This window comes from Euprymna scolopes, chromosome 28, assembly GCF_053919585.1.
Source record: "Euprymna scolopes isolate OS-2025 chromosome 28, ASM5391958v1, whole genome shotgun sequence".
Classification (NCBI taxonomy): domain Eukaryota; kingdom Metazoa; phylum Mollusca; class Cephalopoda; order Sepiida; family Sepiolidae; genus Euprymna; species Euprymna scolopes.
The window spans coordinates 85327443-85335515 of NC_136509.1; the positions used below are offsets into that span (position 1 = coordinate 85327443).

The following is an 8073-nucleotide window of genomic DNA, read 5'->3' on the forward strand; positions in this document are numbered from 1 at the left end:
CACAATTAGTCGCGAGGAAACAAAGATGCGGAAGATTTGCGCAAATACACCAGTCCGCAACTTCATCTTTATCACGGACTATTTGACCAAGATGGGTATCTGTATAGTTTCTTACTTTCCCTATAGCCCATACCTTGCTCCTTGTGACTTTTGGTTGTTCCCTAAGCTTAAGCAAAACCTTAGAGGCTACCGTTATTAAATATTTGAAGAGATGAAATAGATAGTCACGAGGGTCATTCATATCCTCACTCAAGAGGACATCCATAGGGCATTCCAGAAGTTGTTGGAACGGTACAACAAGTGCATTGCAGCCGGAGAAGATTACTTCATAGGGGACTAGAGTTTCATGTGTGTACTATCAATAAAAGTACTCATACAAAAATGTCTGAAAACTATATATGCGATAAACAAGGACAACTTCATACGGGTCTTATATTCTTGAGGCACAATATTTGTGAGCGTTTTTTCTGAAGTCCCACTCAGTTAACACTAACAAGTCACTAAAGCATATTGTACTTATTAACAAAAACTGTCACAAAGTTAAAAATTGTTGTTTTTTTTTTCTTTTCCCATACGTATTCAAACGACAACAATTCTCGTCCCACGAGATATTTCTTTGTTCATCAACCTCTAAACGATGAAAATATTTTTTTGTAACTAATAAATTAGCGGCCATAATTAGAAGAGCTTCACTGGGATTTCGGTATTTGGTAACAAATCTCCACAGTTCATTTTTTTTTTTTTTTTTTTTGCAAAGTAGCGTGGCTGAGCAAAACTCAAGGGAAAACCTATCTGCTATTATTTAGGGATATAATATTTCCGATCCGTCCGTGGAATCATCATTAAATGAACCTTACGAACACAAGAAAATTAACACGAGCGCCAATCAAATTACCCTAACGATTAAACCTAAATAATTACACCAAATACCATAAATGTAATTTTGTTAAAAATTAAGTTTGGCCATTATCGTTTTTAGAGTGCAATTAACTCTTTCACCTTTTCTCATGCGTATAATCGTGATGACTTTTCAATCTTCAGGCGGCTTCCGTTCTTTTTTTATAATTGGGATTGTTAACATGTATGTGCTATTAATTTTTAAAGAATTTCAATGTAATTCTAATAAGTGTTAGTTTGATAAAACTAATGAATTTCCAATTCAGTGGGTTTTATTTAAAAAAAAGATTACTTGACAGACTCGTACGTTACTCAATCAAATCGAAGATGTCTCCGTTTTGAAATTTCAAAATGACGACTTCCTAGTTCCTTCGATAAACTTTATAATTCTCATAATTATAATGATACTGTCGCTGAAAACGATCCTCTAACCGATAAGGTCCATAATTACATAGTCTTGATACTTCCGAGCGACGTATTACTTTCAACTCCTTTCTCCCTAAGTCAAAACTGTCCTCAATTGTCGCAAACATAAGACTGTCCGTAAAGTGCTCTTAACTGTCTTAAACTGTCGCAAAACTCAATGCCACTACTAAAGCTGGCCGTTAGCTTACTTTCAACATATCTACCTTTATGTTCGGCTTTTGTCCGTCACATCTTGGTTAAAAATCCTATTTAAGCTTTCTTGTGTGTTCTTTGGTAAACACCTTTCTATACCTTTGTTCTGCTGATAAAATTTTCTCCTCTTTTATAGTTCCTAGCACTTGCACTCTATCCTGGTTTTATAGAGTACAAAATTGGCATCAATTCCCCTGGAAGCGTCGATAGTATAACCGTATTTGTTGTAAAGTTTGATGCTTCGTTAATGACACTATAACTTAATATCTCGCCGTAATAATGAATTTCAGAAGTCTTTATACTCCTTGTATAGATTGTGAAAACAGTCGAAACGCATTTTTAAACGAACGCAACAACTATTGTACACTTACAAAAATAACACAAGCATCAACCAAATTAACGATTAGAATTTAATAATCACACCAAATTTTGACAATAGAAATTAGTTTGACGTTCAAAATGGAATTTTCATATTTCGTTCAATGCGCCCAATTGTATTAATATTTATAAATTACTAGCAGGGATACCCGGCATTGCTTGGGGCAAAACTGCAACATAATTCCTAAGTATCTTTCTTCCATCTCACCCTTCTCTTTTTCTTCTTCACGCAGAAACTTGATCCAGCTTAAGGGAAATAACTCAAGAAAAAATCAGAGTTCCTAGTTCAGGCGACTAGAAACAAATGCTGAGATAAGCGGAGAGCACATACAGCACCTAGAATTCCCAAGTGGTCACCCATCTGGTACTTACAAGGCTCAACGTTGCTTAACTTTGGTGATCTGACGAGAACCGGTGTCTCAACACGATTATGCTGTACGTATTTCCTTCAGTTACGTGCTGAAAAAAAAGAAGCAATTTGGCCCACAACAATATTTTTTAAGTAAATTAGGTAAATTTTAAATATTATACATCTGGAGTTACGCCGATTAAAAATATATCAACTTAGTGGGTGTTTGCAGTATATTTCTCAAGTTTTACAGGCATATATTCATCCTTTTAAATGAAAAAAAAAGACGCGTAACTCGTTAGGTTGAGCAGAACTCATTTTATCATTTATAATAAAAATAGAATACCCTTTTTTGTATAAATGAGTGTACTTTATTAATTCTTTTTTATTACATAGTTATAGACTGTGATTTAATTTCGATTCGTGCATGAAAAATAATGTCAGATGAATTAAAATTCATTTATTGAAAGAAAGCAAAAACCATTTTATTTTAAAATGCGTAAGTGACGTGTGCGCCACCCTGTGTTTATTTATTTATTTATTTTTTAAATATTTAAATACTTAAATGCATTTGCGACTAAGTTTTCTTTGCCTCGCTGATGATGTTTATATTGTCTAAGCTTAATTAACTACAGACTTCTATGAATGGGATGTCTGAAAATTTACGATACATTTTAACGCTGATCTTAATAATTAGAAAACTCTGTGGACCGTCCGGGCTTGCTTGCTTGAACCTTGTCTTCGACGATCGGGCGATCCTGTCTTTCAAAAAAGAATATTGGAATATAAACTTTCTATCACACACACACACACACACACACACACACACACACACACACACACACACACACACACACACACACACACACACATATATAGTAAGTTATGGAAATATATACAGCAATTAAGCTACACAGAATATTCCGCGTTTCATTCTCGTGAGAATTCGCCTGATGCATTATGCCTGACGAATTCTCACGAGCATGAAACGCGGAATATTCTGTGTAGCTTAATTGCCATATATATTTTCCAAACTTACTACCTACCTCAATCTATCTATGTATTGAGCACTGTTGAATTAAATACTGAAAATCTACGCATAAAATTATATTTTCGTATATTAATATATATATATATATATATATATATATATATATATATATATATATATATATACCGTAAATCACATGTCAAATGTGCAGATATTTTCTGAACCGTAAAGATACACTTGTGAGGGATGATGTATCGATTTTAGTTTTTCTAATAGGTTAAAATCAATAAATATTCACTATTTTAGTATTATTATCAGATAAAAAGTCAATTAAAAAAATCATTGTTGGCATCGGAAAATAGGCACAAATTTTTCCAATTCCGATAGCGATTCCGATACCCCAAAATGTTCCGATGTTTTAGATTCCCGATTCTGATTCTGATCAATCGTCCCAATTTTAATATATATACATATATATATATATATATATATATATATATATATATATATATATATATATATATATATATATATATATATATATTCTAGCAGAAGTACCCGTCGTTGACTGGGTTCAAAAACAGTCTACAGAAAATGGACTGTAATTGATGAAAGTATGATAGCTTATGAAAAGGAGGGATTGTAAAGAGATAGGTTTTGATACTCAAAAATGTGACCAACAAAATGATGTTTCCTTACAAAGAGAAAATGTTATACATATAATAATATAAATACACAAGAAATAAATGTTACCATAGGCAATAAAAGTTACTTTTATGGTAGAAATGTTCATTGGTTTGTATTTTTAAGTAGTTTGTCATTTTTTTTTAATTCACGAACCGGTTTAAAAAAAAAATCAAAATGGCAGCGACTTTGAAATGGAGAGCCCCGGTTTCAATTTGAAGGAATATTTATAAACATATTTTAATGTTTTGTGCTTGAGGAATATTCGATTATGACACGTGTAGTTTATATAAAAATTCATTTAAGTAGTTATCACCTCAAATTTCGGTTTAATTTCAGTTCGCTGAAATTATTTCAAGTAAAGAGCATTAAAAACTATTTCAAATAAAAAAAACATGAACTGAAATTTTATTGACCATGGTAACATTTATTTCTTGTATATTTATTTTTTCGGGTAGTCGTTTGTTGGCTTTTCTGCTAAACACTCTTACTAAATAATATCGACGAAATATCGAAAAACAAAGAAACAAAAAAAGTTTTGAAAAATAATGAAGCTTTACTTACTTTAGTAAAATAATCCGAAACAGCAAAAATGGGATATTAAAAAAGTAAACACGTAATTACTTTAGTTTTTAAAGCAAATAATCGATATAAATATGAATAAGAAGAAAATGGCGCCCTTTTCAAGCAGAACAACTTCGTTTCAGTTTTACAGTACTGAACGGTGTAGTATTGCGCCGTTGGATTCAAGGTTATACTATTGTAATGTAAAGAACACGCAGAAAGGGTTGTAATCAACTGAATTCCTTCTAGTACACTAACACAAAAAAGCTTAAACAGATATGTAAATAAAAATAAAAAGATTATGTAAATGTTTTTAAAAAGGCACGTAATCCCGTGAGCAGGATTTTTCCTTCTTTTGACACGATAACAAGTAACGTTCTTATTTTATATTATTTATCTATTTATCTATTTTCGAAAGAGTGCCACGTACAAGTGGAGAAGGAAAAAAACAGAGTTATGCAAAATTTGTGTCGAGAATTGTCTAAAGTTCTGACTTTTTTGGCCTTCCCTTTAATAAGAACGTGAATTTATGAGATGAATTTATTCGACACAATATGATTCAACTCAAAAAATTTAAAAAAGCTAACGTGAATTAAGATTAAAGTTAAGGTGTTATTGTGTTTACAAACCTTGTTAAACTTTGTGACATATTTGTATATTTGCATATTTATTGATGCGAAAATGAAGTTTAAGAAAACCTGAGGTCTTAACTCCATGACGCGACCCGAAGTTCGGGACGTTAAACTTTAGCCAAGTTAATCCAACTCATACGATGCCTTGCAAAAATTGCTCGCAAAAAATTGATCCCCCGCCCCTGGTAGAAAGGGGTCCAGTTGAAGGCGAAGTAATTAATGTTTTTGATCAATTTTTCGATGTTTGTCGTCTGAAGGGCCGAGCTTCAAAATGCTATCGATCTCGTGAAAATCTATCGAAATTTTTTGCGAGAAATACGTACATATATACATACATAAATACATTTAAACAGACAGGTGAGCTTTATGTTATAGACTAGCCTGTGTGCCCGGCGTTGCTCGGGTGTTTGTAGTGTGTGTTGAGCAAAAAAAAAAGTGGTCGTAGGCAGGCAGGCACGAACCCGTGATGCGAAGGCGGAAAAGAAAGTGTGTGTGTGTGTGTGTGTGTGTAAGAGTGTTGGTTAATCAAAAAAAAAAAGAAATAATAATATAAAAGCGAAAATGTATGATAGTGTGTGCACTTTTGTAGTACGCCTTGCAAACTTTTTTTTAGATGGGGGGACACGGGGAAGGCGCTTGGGAGGAGGGGGTTACCATTTCTTAGAATTTTTTATGCTCCCTAGATTGTATATCCGATTTATGAAAGGAGGCCGCGTCTATCTTTTATTTGAGCGACTTTTATGTTACAAAATTCGCGCTATTTCTTCCTTTCACGTGTTTGTTCATGTTTTCCGTATATAAAAGCGAAGTCGAGTTCTCGGCCTTTTGTGCCTGCACGTCCATTAAGCAATCAGCTTTGATCAATCTGGGGCCTCGCATCAGACAATTGCTATTCATTTGGACAATCCCCTTTTTTATGGGGACTTGTTTTTTCCCAACATCTTGGGGAAACAAACAAATAGAGCAGCTAGCTTGAAGCCAGAATTAACTGCGTGATTTCAGTTCTCTGTATAATGTGATATTTGACCCAGATGTTCGTTTAAACACGCGACTTTTTTTAACCGTTCTATTTCAACCATTCTCACGTTCTCTACCCTCTTAGCGTAGCAGTAACATGTCACCTTTTCTTTTCCGGCTTTGCCTCAAGGCTTCGGGTTCCGGCCTACCAAAACCTTTTTTTCCTACAAACACCCGGGCAACGCCGGGCACTGCTGCTAGTCATTATATAAACGTTACTGGAATAAATGAAATAACACGAACGCCAATCAAACTGACCTAACAATCAGACTTAAATAATTCCGCCAAATATAATGAAAGTAATTTTGTTATATAAAAATCAAAATCAAGTTTCGCCATTATCGTTTTAAGAAAATAATTAACTCTTTCACCTTTTCCCATGTGTTTAATCGTGATGAATTTTCACTCTCCAGGCTGCTTTCTTTTTCATAGGATGCATTTTTTTTATATATGATTGTGAATTTTAACATGTATTTCCTATTAATTTTTCAAAAGTCGCAACAATATCCTTAAAAAGCTTAGCTTAATTAAAAAGAAAATAAAGATTTTTCTAATCAATGTCACGGTGCTTTTTTTTTTTTTTTTTTTTTTTTTTTTTTTTTTTACAAAGGAATCACCACATCAAGGCCCAGGGGCTAGTCGGGGATAAGGGTTATTGAGTGTACAGCAGTCTAACGGGGAAAATGTCGTAGTAATCGTTAGTAATGGAAATATGGAAAATTGGATTACTTAAAGGGAGGGCTCATCAAGAACTTGTTTACGTTGGACTTGAAGACGACCATATTGTAGTCAGCTGGAAAGCAGGGAAATGGAAGACACTTCCACAGATGTGCGTTTCTATAAAGAAGCTTTGTTCATGAAATATGTTTTAAATAAATAAATGTTGTTTATCCTCTACAACATTGCGTTGTGATTTGGCTTTCGAACGTATCTAATACATACCTATTCATTTTAATATATACATATACATACATATATATATATAAATATATATATATATATGTGTGTGTGTGTGCGTGCGCACCTCTATGTGTGTATATAAAAGGAGATGATGTTCAGCAAATATGTAAAGTACAAGAAGGATATGCGGGTGTTGAAATAGTGTGACGTATGAATAAGAAACAGACAAACGCATACATTTCTCATTCGATAAAACTTAAAGTAATTAGTAAATTAATAAATAAAAGAATAAAACCAACTAATAATAATAATAATAATAATAAAAATAATGATAATAATAATAATGATAATAATAATAATGATAATAATAATAATAATAAAAATAATGATAATAATAATAATGATGATAATAATGATGATAATAATAATAATAAAAATAATATTAATAATAATAATATTAATGATAATAATAATGATGATGATGATAATAATAATAATAATAAAAATAATAATATATTAATAATAATGATGATGATAATAAAAAAAAAATAATAATAATATTAATAATAATAATAATGATAATAATAATGATAATAATTATAAAAATAGTATTAATCATAATAATATTAATAGTAATAATAATGATGATGATGATGATGATGATGATAATAATAATATATTAATAATAATGATGATGATGATAATAATAATAAAAATAATAATAATAATAATAATAATAATAATAATAATATATTAATAATAATAATAATGATAATAATAATAATAAAAATAATATTAATAATAATAATATTAATGATAATAATATTAATGATAATAATAATGATGATGATGATGATAATAATAATAATAATAATAATAATAATAATAATAATAATAATAATATATTAATATATACAAACAGGATGATGACTAGAACATCAGACCTACTTGGTTTAAAAATAAATGCTTTTTTCCGCTTGTCAGCCCAACGAATGCCACTTCAGGTTTAGTTTTCATTTTTACAATATTTTCCTTTTTTTATG

General features: G+C 31.2%; 1 pseudogene; it reads right to left on the reverse strand.

The window, feature by feature from the left end:
• Positions 1-2217: 2217 nt before the first annotated feature.
• On the reverse strand, positions 2218-2334 carry LOC145249804 (5S ribosomal RNA; annotated as a pseudogene).
• Positions 2335-8073: the final 5739 nt, after the last annotated feature.